The following is a 17,131-nucleotide window of genomic DNA, read 5'->3' as shown; positions in this document are numbered from 1 at the left end:
CAGATCCCGCTGTTGGTTATTGGCCAGAGAGCTATCTCGGTCATGTCTGCATGATTCCCGAACCCGTAGGGTCTACACACTTAAGGTTCGGTGACGCTAGAGTTGTTATGGGAATTAGTGTGCAGTTACCGAATGTTGTTTGGAGTCCCGGATGAGATCCTGGATGTCACGAGGAGTTCCGGAATGGTTCGGAGGTAAAGATTTATATATGGGAAGTCCTATTTTGGCCACCGGAAAATGTTCGGAATTTTTTGGTATTGTACCGGGAAGGTTCTAGAATGTTCCGGAGTGGGGCCCACCTGCATGGGGGGACCCACATGAACGTGGGTAGTGGGGGCAAGGCCCCACACCCATGGTCAAGGCGCACCAAGATCCCCCCTTAGAAGGAATAAGATCATATCCCGAAGGGATAAGATCAAGATCCCTAAAAAGGGGCAATAACAATCGGTGGGGAAGGAAATGATGGGATTTCTTTCCTCCCACCTTTGCCAATTCCCAAATGGACTTGGAGGGCAAGAAACCAGCCCCCTCCACCCCTATATATAGTGGGGAGGCGCATGGGAGCTTCACCCTTGCCCCTGGCGCAACCATCTCCCTCCCCAACACCTCCTCCTCCTCCGTAGTGCTTGGCGAAGCCCTGCCGGTGAACTGCAAGCTCCACCACCACGCCGTCGTGCTGCCGGATCTCTCCCTCAACTTCTCCTCTCCCCTTGCTGGATCAAGAAGGAGGAGACGTCCCCGGGCTGTACGTGTGTTGAACGCGGAGGTGCCGTCCGTTCGGCACTAGGATCTCCGGTGATTTGGATCACGGTGAGTACGACTCCTTCAACCCCGTTCTCTTGAACGCTTCCGCTTAGCGATCTACAAGGGTATGTAGATGCACTCTCCTTCCCCTCGTTGCTAGTCTCTCCATAGATAGATCTTGGTGACTCGTAGGAAAATTTTGAATTTCTGCTACGTTCCCCAAAAGTGGCATCATGAGCTAGGTCTATTGCAAGTAGAACACAAAGTAGTTGTGGGCGTTGATTTTGTTCAATTTGCTTACCGTTACTAATCTTATCTTGATTCGGCGGCATTGTGGGATGAAGCGGCTCGGACCGACCTTACACGTACTCTTACGTGAGACAGGTTCCACCGACTGACATGCACTTGTTGCATAAGGTGGCTAGCGGGTGCCAGTCTCTCCCACTTTAGTCGGATCGGATTCGATGAAAAGGGTCCTTATGAAGGGTAAATAGCAATTGGCATATCATGTTGTGGCTTTTGCGTAGGTAAGAAACGTTCTTGCTAGAAACCCATAGCAGCCACGTAAAACATGCAAACAACAATTAGAGGATGTCTAACTTGTTTTTGCAGGGTATGCTATGTGATGTGATATGTCCAAAAGAATGTGATGAATGATATGTGATGTATGAGATTGATCATGTTCTTGTAACAGGAATCACGACTTGCATGTCGATGAGTATGACAACCGGCAGGAGCCATAGGAGTTGTCTTAATTTATTGTATGACCTGGGTGTCACTGAACAACGCCATGTAATTGCTTTACTTTATTGCTAACCGTTAGCCATAGTAGTAGAAGTAATAGTTGGCGAGACAACTTCATGGAGACACGATGATGGAGATCATGATGATGGAGATCATGGTGTCATGCCGGCGACAATGATGATCATGGAGCCCCAAAGATGGAGATCAAAAGGAGCAAAATGATATTGGCCATATCATGTCACTTTTTGATTGCATGTGATGTTTATCATGTTTATGCATCTTCTTTGCTTAGAACGACGGTAGTAAATAAGATGATCCCTCCTTAAAATTTCAAGAAAGTGTTCCTCCTAACTGTGCACCGTTGCGAAAGTTCGTTGTTTCGAAGCACCACGTGATGATCGGGTGTGATAGATTCTAACGTTCACATACAACGGGTGTAAGCCAGATTTACACACCTGAAACACTTAGGTTGACTTGACGAGCCTAGCATGTACAGACATGGCCTCGAAACACAAGAGACCAAAAGGTCGAGCATGAGTCGTATGGTGGATACGATCAACATGAAGATGTTCACCGATGATGACTAGTCCGTCTCACGTGATGATCGGACACGGCCTAGTTGACTCGGATCATGTATCACTTAGATGACTAGAGGGATGTCTATCTGAGTGGGAGTTCATTAGATGAACTTAATTATCCTGAACATAGTCAAAAGGTCTTTTGCAAATTATGTCATAGCTCGCGCTTTAGTTCTACTGTTTTAGATATGTTCCTAGAGAAAATATAGTTGAAAGTTGATAGTAGCAATTATGCGGACTGGGTCCGTAAACTGGGGATTGTCCTCATTGCTGCGTAGAAGGCTTATGTCCTTAATGCACCGCTCGATGTGCTGAACCTCGAACGTCATTTGTGGATGTTGCGAACATCTGACATACACGTTTTGATGACTACGTGATAGTTCAATGGGTAATGTTAAATGGTTTAGAATTGAGGCACCGAAGACATTTTGAAATGTCGCTGAACATATGAGATGTTTCGAGGGCTGAAATTGGGATTTCAGGCTCGTGCCCACGTCAAGAGGTATAAGACCTCCGACGATTTTCTTAGCCTGCAAACTAAGGGAGAAAAGCTCAATCATTGAGCTTGTGCTCAGATTGTCTGAGTACAACAATCACTTGAATCGAGTGGAAGTTGATCTTCCAGATGAGATGGTGATGTTCTCTAAGGTCATTGCCATGAAGCTACTAGAGCTTCGTGATGAACTATAACATATCAGGGATAGATATGATGATCCTTGAAGTATTCGCGATGTTTGACACCGCGAAAGTAGAAGTCAAGTAAGAGCATCAATTGTTGATGGTTAGTAAAACCACTAGTTTCAAGAAGGGCAAGGGCAAGAAGGGATACTTCATGAAACGGCAAGTCAGCTGCTGCTCTAGTGAAGAAACCCAAGGTTGAACCCAAACCTGAGACTAAGTGCTTCTATAATAAGGGGAACAGCCACTGGAACAGAATTACCCTAGATACTTGGTAGAGAAGAAGGCAGGCAAGGTCGACGAACGTATATTGGATATACTTTATGTTAATGTGTACTTTACTAGTACTCCTAGTAGCACCAGGGTATTAGATACCGGTTCGGTGGCTAAGTGTTAGTAACTCGAAATAAAAGCTACGGAATAAAAGGAGACTAGCTAAAGGTGAGGTGACAATATGTGTTGGAATTGCTTCCAAGGTTGATATGATCAAGCATCGCATGCTCCCTCTACCATCGAGATTGGTGTTAAACCTAAATAATTGTTATTTGGTGTTTGCGTTGAGCATAGACATGATTGGATTATGTCTATCGCAATACGGTTATTCATTTAAGGAGAATAATGGTTACTCTATTTATTTGAATAATACCTTCAATGGTCTTGCACCTAAAGGAATGGTTTATTTAATCTCGATCGTAGTGATACACATTTTCATGCCAAAAGATAGTAATGATAGTACCACTTACTTGTGGCACTGCCATGTAAGTCATATTGGTGTAAAACGCATGAATAGGCTCCATGTTGATGGATCTTTGGACTCACTCGTTTTTTAAAAAGTTTGAGACATGCGAACCATGTCTATTGGTGTATACGCATGAAGAAACTCCATGTAGATGGATCATTTGGACTCACTTGATTTTGAATCACTTGAGATATACAAATCATACCACATGGGCAAGATGACTAAAGAGCCTTGTTTTCAGTAAGATGGAACAAGATAGCAACTTGTTGGAAGTAACACATTTTGATGTGTGCAGTCCAATGAGTGCTGAGGCATGCAGTGAATATTGTTATGTTCTTACTTCACAGATGATTCGAGTAGATGTTGAGTATATTTACTTGATGAAACACGAGTCTGAATTATTGAATGGTTCAAGTAATTTCAGAGTGAAGTTGAAGATCATTGTGACAAGAGATAAAATGTCTATGATATGATCATAGAGATGAGTATCTGAGTTACGAGCTTTGGCACGCAATTAAGACATTGTAGAAATTGTTTCACAATTAATACCGCCTGGAACACCATAGTGTGATGGTGTGTCCGAACATCATAGTTGCACCCTATTGGATATGGTGTGTACCATGATGTCTCTTATCGAATTACCACTATCATTCATGGGTTAGGCATTAGAGACAACCGCACTCACTTTAATAGGGAACCATGTAATTCCGTTGAGACGACACCGTTTGAACTATGGTATGGAGAAACCTAAGTTGTCGTTTCTTAAAAGTTTGGGGCTGCGACGCTTATGTGAAAAAGTTTCATGTTGATAAGCTCGAACCCAAAGCGGATAAAATGCATCTTCATAGGACACCCAAGAACAGTTGGGTATACCTCCTAATTCAGATCCGAAAGCAATAGGGATTGTTTCTTGAATCGGGTCCTTTCTCGAGGAAAAGTTTGTCTCGAAAATTGAGTGGGAGGATGGTGGAGACTTGATATGGTTATTGAACCATCACTACAATTAGTATGTAGCAGGGCACATGAAGTTGTTCCTATGGCACCTACACCAATTGAAGTAGAAGCTTATGATAGTGATCATGAAACTTCGGATCAAGTCACTACCGTACCTCGTAGGGTGACAAGGATGCGTACTACTTCAGAGTGGTACAGTAATCCTGTCTTGAAGGTCATGTTGCTAGACAACAATGAACCTATGAGCTATGGAGAAGCGATGGTGGGACCATATTCTGACAAATGGTTAGAAGCCATGAAATCTGAGATAGGATCCATGTATCAGAACAAAGCATGGACTTTGGTGGACTTGCCCGATGATCGGCAAGCCATTGAGATAAATGGATCTTTAAGAAGAAGACGGACGTGGACGGTAATGTCACTGTCTATGAAGCTCGACTTGTGGCGAAGTGTTTTTTAAGTTCAAGGAGTTTACTACGATGAGATTTTCTCATCCGTAGCGATGCTTAAGTCTGTCGGAATCATGTTAGCATAAGCTGCATTTATGAAATCTGGCAGATGGATGTCAAAACGAGTTTCCTTACCAGTCTTCGTAAGGAAAGGTTGTATGTGATACAATCAGAAAGGTTTTGTTGATCCTAAGGATGCTAAAAGGTATGCTGGCTCCAACGATCCTTCCATGGACTGGAGTAAGCATCTCGGAGTTGGAATATACACTTTGATAAGATGATCAAAGATTTTGGGTTTATACAAAGTTTATGAAAAATTTGTATTTCCAAAGAAGTGAGTAGGTGCACTATACCATTTCTGATGAGTATATGTTGTTGACATATTGTTGATCAGAAATGATGTAGAGTTTCTGGAAAGCATATAGGGCTATTTGAAAAGTGTTTTTCAATGGAAAGCCTGGATTAAGCTATTTTGAACATTGAGCGTCAAGATCTATGAGGATAGATCAAAAACGCTAAATGGTACTTTTAAATGAGCACATACCTTGACATGATCTTGAAGGTGTTCAGGATGGATAAGTCGAAGAAGGAGTTCTTGCCTGAGTTGTAAGGCATGAAGTTAAGAGTTAAAGCTCGACCACGACAGAAGAGAGAGAAAGGACGAAGGTCGTCCCCTATGCTTTAGACGTAGGCTCTATAGTATGCTATGTTGTGTACCGCACCGGAAGTGTGCCTTGCCATGAGTCAGTCAAGGGGTACAAGAATGATCCAGGAATGAGGATCATTGGACAACGGTCAAAATTGTCCTTGGAGTAAATAAGGACATGTTTCTCGATTATGGAGGTGATAAAGAGTTCGGCGTAAAGGGTTACGTCGATGCAAGCTTTAACACCTATCCGAATGACTTTGAGTAGCAAACCGGATATGTATAGTGGAGCGACCATTTGGAATAGCTCCAAATGGAGCGTGGAAGCAACATTTACAATATGACCTAGAGATTTGCAAAATACATACAGATCTGAATGTTGCAGGCCCGTTGACTAAAACCTCTCTCAGAAGCAAAACATGATCAAACCCCAGAACTCATTGAGTCTTAATCACATGGTGATGTGAACTAGTTTAGTGACACTAGTAAACTCTTTGGATATTGGTCACATGGCGATGTGACCTATCAGTGTTAATCACATGGAGGTGTGAACTAGATTATTGACTCTAGTGCAAGTGGGAGACTGTTGGAAATATGCCTTAGAGGCAATAATAAATTAATTATTATTATTATATTTCCTTGTTCATGATAATCGTTTATTATCCATGCTATAATTGTGTTGATAGGAAACTCAGATACATGTGTGGGTACATAGACAACACCATGTCCCTAGTAAGCCTCTTATTGACTAGCTCATTAATCAATAGATGGTTACAGTTTCCTGACCATGGACATTGGATGTCGTTGATAACGGGATCACATCATTAGGAGAATGATGTGATGGACAAGACCCAATCCTAAGCCTAGCACAAAGATCGTGTAGTTCGTATGCTAAAGCTTTTCTAATGTCAAGTATTATTTCCTTAGACCATGAGATTGTGCAACTCCCGGATACCGTAGGAATGCTTTGGGTGTACCAAACATCAAAACGTAACTGGGTGGCTATAAAGGTGCACTATGGGTATCTCCGAAAGTGTCTGCTGGGTTGGCACGAATCGAGACTGGGATTTGTCACTCCGTGTAACGGATAGGTATCTCTGGGCCCACTCGGTAGGACATCATCATAATGTGCACAATGTGACCAAGGGGTTGATCACGGGATGATGTGTTACGGATCGAGTAAAGAGACTTGCCGGTAACGAGATGGAACAAGGTATCGGAATACCGACGATCGAATCTCGGGCAAGTACTATACCGCTAGACAAAGGGAATTGTATACAGGATTGCTTGAATCCTTGACATCGTGGTTCATCCGATGAGATCATCGTGGAACATGTGGGAGCCAACATGGGTATCCAGATCCCGCTGTTGGTTATTGGCCAGAGAGCTATCTCGGTCATGTCTGCATGATTCCCGAACCCGTAGGGTCTACACACTTAAGGTTCGGTGACGCTAGAGTTGTTATGGGAATTAGTGTGCAGTTACCGAATGTTGTTCGGAGTCCCGGATGAGAACTCGGACGTCACGAGGAGTTCCGGAATGGTCCGGAGGTAAAGATTTATATATGGGAAGTCCTATTTTGGCCACCAGAAAATGTTCGGGAGTTTTCGGTATTGTACCGGGAAGGTTCTAGAAGGTTCCGGAGTGGGGCCCACCTGCATGGGAGGACCCACATGAACGTGGGTAGTGGGGGCAAGGCCCCACACCCCTGGTCAAGGCGCACCAAGATCCCCCTTAGAAGGAATAAGAGCATATCCCGAAGGGATAAGATCAAGATCCCTAAAAAGGGGGGATAACAATCGGTGGGGAAGGAAATGATGGGATTTCTTTCCTCCCACCTTTGCCAACGCCCCAATGGACTTGGAGGGCAAGAAACCAGCCCCCTCCACCCCTATATATAGTGGGGAGGTGCATGGGAGCTTCACCCTTGCCCCTGGCGCAGCCCTCTCCCTCCCCAACACCTCCTCCTCCGTAGTAGTGCTTGACGAAGCCCTGCCGGTGAACTGCAAGCTCCAACACCACGCCGTCGTGCTGCCGGATCTCTCCCTCAACTTCTCCTCTCCCCTTGCTGGATCAAGGAGGAGACGTCCCCGGGCTGTACGTGTGTTGAACACGGAGGTGCCGTCCGTTCGGCACTAGGATCTTCGGTGATTTGGATCACGATGAGTACGACTCCTTCAACCTCGTTCTCTTGAACGCTTCCACTTAGCGATCTACAAGGGTATGTAGATGCACTCTCCTTCCCCTTGTTGCTAGTCTCTCCATAGATAGATCTTGGTGACTCGTAGGAAAATTTTTAATTTCTGCTACGTTCCCCAACAATCTCCCCATTGCCGAGCCATCCGCCCCCGTGCCCATTTCCACATACTTGCCCACTAAATTGCCAATGTCCTCCGCCGTGTCCTCCTCCATCTTCCCCAGAGGCAAGCCAAACACCCTGACCCAGATCGGAATATCATCAAACACATACTGCTCTATTCTCTTGCTTGGCACGAAGTCCACCATGACGACCAAGTCATTATCGAACATCCACGGTCCCTCCTCCAATGCCTTCAGTTTCCCCGCTTCCTGCTTAAAGGTGAAGAGGAATATGTTCTCCCCTAACTCCTTGCAGTCCACCCCCTTTAGCGGGCACCAGCAGCGTCCCAGCGAGAAGCTTATCGCCTCCTGGTGCACCGACCGGTTCGACATGACCTTCCCGATCGCCTGGATTTCCCCTTGCCTCTCTTTCGCCCCCGTCTTCCACCTGATCTTCACCCCTCTCTTCTCCTCCTCCGACAGCTTCATGTTCTCCATCAATCCAGCCACTCTCTCCATCCCTCCTGGTTTCCACTGCGCCGCCCAGAAAACGAACCCTAGGATTGTGTTTTACGGTCACGTGCCCTAGGTCGCACGCGAGAGGTTTATAGTGGGGAACGGGCTCTCAAACACCACCCGGAGACCCGGCGCAGTTGTTCAGATCTCCTGGCGGAACGACGGAGATCCAAAGCAGCTAGACGGCGGCTAACGAGGACCAGGGAAGGAGAACAATCGCCCCCGCAATCGCCGGTCCTAACCTAACCGTCACCAACAGACATACAATGCTTGAACTTGACCTTCCCTATTAGTAACAAGTTTGCCGCATCAAGACATTCCGCGTAAACTGCAACCGTTGTGTCCCACCATTGTAAGTTTTTTTCTTGAATGCGCACGAGTGTGCGCATGATATATTAAAGGAGAAAGAGAAGAATCCCTGGACAGGTCGATTTGGTGCTCGGGCTCATCTGCACCTGAAATCTGAGCCTTTTTCTACTGCCTTGAGATGGTAAAAAGTGTGTCAGATATGACAGAGCTGGACCGTGGGAAAATGAGTATACATGCAATATATTGTATGGTACAGTGCGCAGGGTGGGCCAATTGCGTAGCTGGTGGCGTCGATCCGTGATTGCGGGCGTCTGAGCCGTGGCTCAGAACTTGTACGATGGGTAGTCCGGGTCGTGAGGGAGGGGCCAAACTGAGCCGTCGCTGACAAGCAACGAGATCAAGCGCTGGTTGGGGGTACCTCGTGGTAATGGCGGGCGCGGGGAATGCGATTTCTTGCGGCGGAGAGGCGCTGGATGCCGGATGCCGATGGGCTGGAGTTCCTGCTGGATCCAGTTCACCGGTTAGTTTCTCTACCCCAGTGCTCACCTCTGGATTTTCGTGCTTCGATGGATTTCCCTGATTCCCCGTCGCCGCCGCTTACTCTGCTGTGGTTTTCAAGGTTCCCACTCAGGGAGGAGTTCGCAGACAGCTTGGAGCTGCCAAATCCGGTGCTTCTGGTACTGCTCCGCTGCATCGCCGCCGACGCCGTTGCCACCGCCCCCACGCCGTCGGCCCCGATGACACTGCCCATCGCCGTTGACCCCGAGCCACCGCTGCTCTCTTAAACTCAGTCTCGCCGGTGCTCCACTCTGCCTTGCTCCCCTCTACCGGACATCTGCTCACCAGTGTCGTCTTTCTCGGCGGCATTCTCGTTCTCCATCACCAACAACTCCATGGCCCCTTGGTTCTGCACGAGATCTCTAGTCCAGCAGCCTCCACCAGACACCAGGGGTAACTAATCCACTTCCCTAATCTTCTTTTCCATGGATTCATGACCCCGAGTGTTGATGCTTGTTGTGAAATTTCCAAGTATACAGTACGTGAGTAGGCAGTAGCTGATGTTGGTTCAGTCCAAAATCATACAGGTAGATTTAGACAGGTTTGTGTAACATGACATCTGGACATCAATCATACTTGGTTCTTTGTCACTGTCGTGTAGTATTAGATTAGGACAAGTTTCTTGATTGCCACACAACGTTATTGGATAAAACACTATGTCCATCTAGGATGAGTCCATTTGAGCAGTCAATCCGCAAGTACGCAGAGGATCCTACGAAAAGCGTGGTGTGCCCAGAACTAAGACTCATTTTTGACTCTCTCGGTGGGGCGTATGACTTCTACAACCTGTATTTTTGGGAATTGACTTTGGGATATGGTATGTCAAGAGCAGACTGAACGTCAAGAATACGAAATCAATGCAGGAGAACGCTTGCGGTTGCTCGGTGAGTATGGGCAATTGTTTAACAATTCTGTGTGCACAGAGTGAATTAGTTGTGTTATTCCTGACAGTATTATTATTTTTGTGTGTGAAGGGCAAGCCGGAGGCCAAGAATAGCCATTAGTTGTGTCTAACAATTCTGTGTGCACGGGTAAAGATTTCTCCATTATGAAAAATGTTTTTGTGATGTTCTTCAGTTTCCCGGGGGCCACTAGTAACTGTTTTGGCACAATTTGATGTCGGTCTGCAGGTGATGGATGTGCTGCACCTGGAAGAAGACAAGAAGTGGACGAAAAGACGCAAGGGACATTCTGCCTGGACACCTTGTGCAGTACGAGAAAGACCAAGCGGTTAATAAGTCTTTTACGAGCAGGCATTCGACTCTGTACGGAAGAAGACATGAATGTTGTTTGGATGGGGGAAGCCAGTGCGGAAGCATTTTGGAGCATATGGTGGCTGGACTGAAGGCATTGCTGGTGAGCGGTGCACCATTTGCAGAGAAGAGGGATGGCTTGGGCACTTGCCCTGACCGGGGCGGATGCTCTGAAGAAACGGCGAAGGCCGGGGAAATGCATGAACTATGGAATGGAAGGGCGCCACCTGGACACGTGCACTTGGCTGCTTGGTGATGATCACTAATCATAATTAAATGTGATAACTAGTTTTTTTTAATATGTGTGTTGTAGTCTGAGGATTTTTCTGGTGTGTTTCAATGAGCATTGCCCCACGCTTGTTCCTCCAGTTCGGGACTTGAGGCCAAACTATAGTACTGAGTAAACTTTGTTCACTATGATCTTGCTTGTGCTTTGCTTGGCATGTTCTGTAGGTGTGCACATGGTTGAGAGATAGCTAATTGCTCTGATATTGTCTATGTAACGATGGTGTGATGATGAGTTGTGTCTTTCCTACATTTTGAGATAACTCAGATAACCACACAATGCTGTTGTTGGAGGGTTTTCTCTTTACCTCGATCGTGAGCTTTGCAGTTCACTGGCTCTTTTACGGCGAGCTCGCCAGCGGCCGCGTGGAGCACGACCGGCCTGCCGGAGCAAGCGAGGGAGGTTGTATTCGAGGTGAACACTCGTAGTCCTAGCAGTTCATGCTTCGTTCTTTTGGCGAGCACGTACAGTATGTGAGAGCATCTCCAATAGACCGGTCCAAATGTAAAAATACCTAACTTTTAGACCGTCTGAGGCTAAAAACGCTGCTCCAACAGACGGTCCATATGCAAAAAAAATTGGACCGCGGCCTCCTCGTGATGTAAAATACAACACCTCGCGGTGCAAATATACATCATCAGATGCATCTGGTCCAAAATCAGCCTTCGCCCGGTAACGCCCAACCACCACTTCATTTCCTTTCCCGCCCACGCCCGTCCGCCCGCCCGAAGAACAGCCGACCGGAATCCGCCGCCGCGACCGCCCAAAACCTCGTCGTCAGCGCCGCCACCACCCCACATCCCCTCCGCCGCCCTCCGCTGCCGCCGCCCTCCGCCCCCGTCACCTCCCCGCCGTCACCCGGATGCCGCCGAATCGGGAGGCAGCCGGCGCGGGATTCGGCCCCTCCGGCTGCCGCGGTAGGCCTCCGCCGGGTCTTAGGCTGCCGCCGACCTCCTCCCGTCGGTCGTGAGTTGGTCCACGGCCGTTGCACCGGCCGCACGACGACCGCTGCACCGAGCCCTCCGCCCGGCTGCCGAACTAGTCTTCGCCGCTCGCCGAGCTCCTCTTGGCCGGCTGTCGTGGTTCTAAGCCTGACAGTAGAGTGGGGGGTAGGTATGGAGAGGCAAGGTCCTAGCTATGGAGAGGTTGTAAACACAAGGGATGTACGAGTTCAGGCCCTTCTCGGAAGAAGTAATAGCCCTACGTCTCGGAGCCCGGAGGCGGTCGAGTGGATTATGAGTATATGAGTTACAAGGTGCCGAACCCTTCTGCCTGTGGAGGGGGGTGGCTTATATAGAGTGCGCCAGGACCCCAGCCAGCCCACGTAGGAGAGGGTTTAAGGTGAGTTAAGTACGGGGCGTTACTGGTAACGCCCCACATAATAGTGTCTTTACTATCATAAAGTCTACTTAATTACAGGCCGCTGCAGTGCAGAGTGCCTCTTGACCTTCTGGTGGTCGAGTGAGTCTTCGTGGTCGAGTCCTTCAAGTCAGTCGAGTGTGTCCCTCGTTGGACGACTGGAAGGCGACTTCTTCTAAGGGTGTCCTTGGGTAAGGTACTTAGATCAGGTCCATGATCCTACCCTAGGTACATAACCCCATCATTAGCCCCCGAATGGATTGAGGCTTCGAGTGAGGAAGGAGTTGATGTCGTTTCCGATTAACCTTTGTGCTCTGGTCGTGCGTTGTTCTGGACCAAAGAATCTCTTCGTCGACAGTGAGCAACTTGTCTTCAGTCGACTCGATCCATTCTCTTCTTTCGTCGAGTGATCTTTCGGGCTTCGACGATCTCCGAGCGACGGATCGCGGGAAACCCCGCGTCTGACAGACTGATCTGCTGTTCGCGGATTCCGCGGGATGCGAAATTTGGGGACGCGCGCGAAGCGGGGCGGACCGCGGCGTTCGGATGGGACGGGACATAGACGCCTCGATCCCCGCGCTGCTTTCTTCGCCACGTATCCCGTCTGCGTAACTGTTCCTGGATATGATTAGATCGACTGGGCCCACCTGTCATCCACTCGGAAGGGACCTTATAAATGCGCCCGGCGAGGATTTCTGTACTGTGCCTCCGCATTCTCTCTCTCTCTCTGCTCCCTTCGTCCCCGTCCAGCGCGCTCGCTCTCGCCCCCGCACAACTTCCCCACGCGCATCTCGCCGGCAACCATGGCCAAGGAGAAGACGGCGGCGCTGGAACGTGCGAAGAAGGCATCGGCGTCGGAGAGGGCGAAGGGGAGATCTACCAGCCACGGCGGGTCTTCGTCCAGATCCCGCCTGCCGAAGGGCTGGGTCCAAGGAGACTGGATCCAGTCGACCATCACAGAAAAAGACCTCCTCGACATGGCCAACGAGGGCTTGATCCCTCATGGAGCTGCGAGGCTTCCGGGGAAGGAGTGGCAGCCCCAGCCAGAAGAGGGTGAGTGTGTGCTCTTGGCCACCCATGTTGATCGTGGATTTTCTTTGCCGCCGAGTATTTTCTTCCGTGGCTTCTTGAACTTCTTTGGAGCGCAGCTCCACCACTTTACCCCAAATTCTATCGCCTATCTTGCCGCATTCGTGTCCATGTGTGAGGGTTTCTTGGGCTGTCGACCGCACTGGGGTTTGTTCAAGCATATATTCACGTGTCGCTCTTAGACCGTGAAGAAGGCGAGCCCAGGTGATGAGAGAACCCGAGTCGTCCAAATGTGTGGGGGTCTGGGGATCCAGGTGAGGAATAAGAGCACCTTCCCGCCCATGACCTTTCCCGAGTCAGTCAGAGGCTGGCAGTCGACCTGGTTCTACTGCCAGGACCAGTCGACGCCGGGGCAGTCGAGTGGACTCCCTCAGTTTACCATGGACCGAGTGAACAAGCCCTCCTCTCTGAAGTTGATTCCGGAGGAGAAAGCTGACGTGAAGATGTTGATGGAGCGCGTGGTGCAGTTGGTTCGGGAGGGAGTGACGGGCATGGACCTCCTGGAGGTCTTCCTTAGGCGTCGCATCCAGCCCCTTCAGTTCCGGAGCCACTGCATGTGGTTGTACTGTGGGACCGAAGACGAGACTCGAGTCCATCCAGAAGCAGTCGACGATGTCACTCTGGAAAGATGGATGGTAGCCGTTACCGGAAACAAGGACAACCCACGCGGAGCCAGAAGGATTCCTCCACTCGACCACAACAGCGATCCAAACAAGCTACGTTTGTTCTGCTCTCCACTGTGTTCTTGTCGCATTCATTTTTGTTTATCCTGCCGACTGGTCGACTGATCCTTGTCTTGATATCTGCTAGGCTCTCACCGAGCTGTACTCGATGCCCAATGGGGCACAAGCTCCGACTGAGGAGGGTGAGGCGAGTGGGGGCGAGAGCCAGGAAGAGGAGGAATGGGACTCGGACATTGCAGAGGATGATGACGACGACGATGATGATGACGGTGATGAAGATGACGTTGAGGACGAGGAAGAAGAGGAGGAGGAGGTCGTACCACCGCGCTCAGAAAGGCGGTCGAAGCTTGTCCACGACCCTTCGACTGAACGTGGCAAGGGGGTTGCGACCGTTGTTTAGTCGACCAAGCGCCCTCGGACCACCTCTCCGGTGCCGACTGAAAAGGCGCCGAAGCAGCCCAGGGCGGCCTCGTCGAAGCCGATCAAGCTCCTGCCGAAGATGAAGGTGTCCATCCCCACCATATCAGGGTAATCGTGCTGCTTAAGTCTTCTTATTTTGTGTGAACTTTGTCTCTGGTCGACGCTGAAGTTAGTCGACTGATCCTTTGGAGTTGCAGTGCTGCTACTTCTGAAACCTCAGCCCGGGCTGATGACCATGAGATGGAGGATGCAACAACTTCGAAACCAGGTACTGTATTCTTAACGCCGTTCTTAGTCGACTGACTCGCGATCTCTGATCCTGATTCTTCTCCGTAGCTCCACCCAATACTGTTATCAATCTCCCTGATGATGATGAGGATGAAGAACCACTGAAGCGCAGGAGGAGTAGGAAAGCGTCCGCCAGTAAGGTGCCCCAGGATGTGACGGCGCCTGAGATTCTGATTGCGGAGGAAGAGAACACCACTCGACACACGGTGTCCTTCGCAGATCCATTGACGAGTGCTCAGCAGCCCTCCCTCTTCACGATGCACCACGTCCCAGAGGACCAAGCTGGCGCGGCGAAGGAAGTGATACGCCAGGCGGGAATCATGATGGAGCAGTTGAAGACCATCCGGGATGCGAGCCAGGCAGCTTATGACGCCAGTTCTGCCCTCCAAAGCAATGTTCAGGTCAGTCGACCACCGTTTGTTCTGTTGGATATGCTACCAAAAACTTTTCCTTTCCGGAATTTTATAGTAGTCACCCACTGGGTGTGTCGATTAAACTCCGTGTTAGCGGGGGCACGCTGAGTGCACCCGCTGGGTGTAGTCCCCAAGGCTAAGGTCGACTGCTGGCAGTCGGCCTTAGGCTTTATGATGTCAATCTTTCTGTCAGTCGACTATGTCGACTGGATTTCACAAACCGGTGGGGGCACGCTGAGTGCACCCACTGGGTGTAGTCCCCGAGACTGTGGTCGACTGCTTGCAGTTGATCACAGTCTTAGAGAATGCATCTCGCTCTTTTTTTTTGAGGTCGACTGGTCGACTTTGTCTTCAACAGGATTAGTGGGGGCACGCTGAGTGCACCCACTGGGTGTAGTCCTCGAGACTACGGTCGAATGCTTGTATTCGGCTCTAGTCTTAGAAACGTGTGCTTTTTCCTTTTTCACTCGGAGCTGGAAAACAAGCACACTCAACTCGAGCTGAGCCTGAAGCTGGTTCAGGAGAAGCTGACGAAGGCGAAGGAGGAGACCGAAGGTATGTTTGGTGAGACCTTGACGACTGCTTTTCCCCTTGCTTGTTTCAAAATCTGACCTTGCTGTAACTTGCAGGTAAGGTAAGGGAGGCCCAACAGAAGAAAGACCTCGAACTAGCTGAGAAGATCAAGCTTGCTGACGAGAAGTTAGCTTCAGTTACCAAGCTTGAACAAACAATACCAATCTGAAAGCTGCTCTTGGGATCGCCAACAAGGAGGTCAGTCGACTAAAAACTGATAAAGCTGCCCTGACCGACCAAGTCAGCAAATTGACTGGGAAGAAAACTGATCTGGAGGCCTTCCTGAGTGGTCTAGCCAAGAAGCTGTTTCTTATGCTTGAAGGTAAACCTCTATGCTTGACAAACATTTCCAATTGTGGTTTTTCCATTCGACCATCCCCTTGACTTAGTGATCATCCTTGCAGAATTTTGTCAAAACTTTGAAGAAGAAACTAGCCGGCTGGAGCCAAACCTCGACCCCGTCAATTCTCCGGTGAACGACGAAGTTGCCATGGATGTTTTCCGACTGGAGTCTCGTGTTGCAGCTGTCGTGGACTATCTCGCAAGGCTGAAGGCCGCCACATCTCGCATCGACTCGACGCTCTAGCCTGAGGAGACACTTCAGAATGACCTTGAGTCGCTGATGGCCCGCTTGAACACGATCCCTGGTCGAGTGCAGGAATGGAAGAAGTCCTCGGCTCGGTGTGGTGCAGATGTTGCTCTGTGTCTGGCCCGAGTCCACTGTAAAGATGCGCGAGAAGAGAAGCTGGCGGCTCTTCGGGTGGCCAACACCAAGAAACACGACTTCAGGTCCTTTATGGAAACTTTCCTTGCAGCTGCCACTCGGATCGCCGACGGAATCGACCTTGATGAATTCGTTGCACCTTCCAGCCCTCCACAGGAGGGGTAAAAAACTTCTTCTGGCTCGACGCTTTAAATTTGCCTCGGTATGCCGAGTGGAATTGTAACCGATAAACCTTAACAGGCTTAACGCCTGAGCACTTTCGGTTCCTTTAGATATCGATTCAAACTTGAATTTGGTGCTTGAATACGATTGCCTTTGGCTCGAAATGTCTTTCGCAGGTTCAAAGCAAGGCGCCTTTACTGCAATCGACTTATTCTTTAGTCCACTTAGGCGAGCACTGGGCTGCGGCTAAGCCTCCGAGTGGAAGCCCGGCTTACCACTCGGTAGGATTTCTACAACTTAGGCGAGCACTGGGCTGCAGCTAAGCCCCCGAGTGAGAGGTTTACTCTTCACTCGGTAGGATTTTGATAACTTATGCTAGCACTGGGCTGCAGCTAAGCCTCAGAGTGAGAGGTTTGCTCTTCACTCGGTAGGATTTTTATAACTTAGGCTAGCACTGGGCTGCAGCTAAGCCTCCGAGTGAGAGGTTTGCTCTTCACTCGGTAGGATTTTTATAACTTAGGCGAGTGCTTGGACTGCAGCTAAGCCTCCGAGTGAGAGGGTTGCTCTTCACTCGGTAGGATTTTTATAACTTAGGCGAGTGCTTGGACTGCAGCTAAGCCTCCGAGTGAGAGGGTCGCTCTTCACTCGGTAGGATTTTTGTAACTTAG

At 49.2% G+C, this 17,131-nt stretch overlaps 1 long non-coding RNA gene across 1 annotated transcript; it reads left to right on the top strand.

The window, feature by feature from the left end:
- The first annotated feature begins 9,011 nt into the window (after positions 1 to 9,011).
- On the top strand, positions 9,012 to 10,834 carry LOC119367215. Its single transcript, XR_005176230.1, has 4 exons — positions 9,012 to 9,175; positions 9,275 to 10,097; positions 10,188 to 10,244; positions 10,344 to 10,834. It is a non-coding gene; the product is annotated as an uncharacterized LOC119367215 (long non-coding RNA).
- The last annotated feature ends 6,297 nt before the right edge of the window (positions 10,835 to 17,131 follow it).

Source organism: Triticum dicoccoides, chromosome 2B (genome assembly GCF_002162155.2).
Source record: "Triticum dicoccoides isolate Atlit2015 ecotype Zavitan chromosome 2B, WEW_v2.0, whole genome shotgun sequence".
NCBI lineage: Eukaryota > Viridiplantae > Streptophyta > Magnoliopsida > Poales > Poaceae > Triticum > Triticum dicoccoides.
Note: the sequence above shows the minus strand (reverse complement) of the source record. Positions and strands in the feature narration are given on the sequence as shown.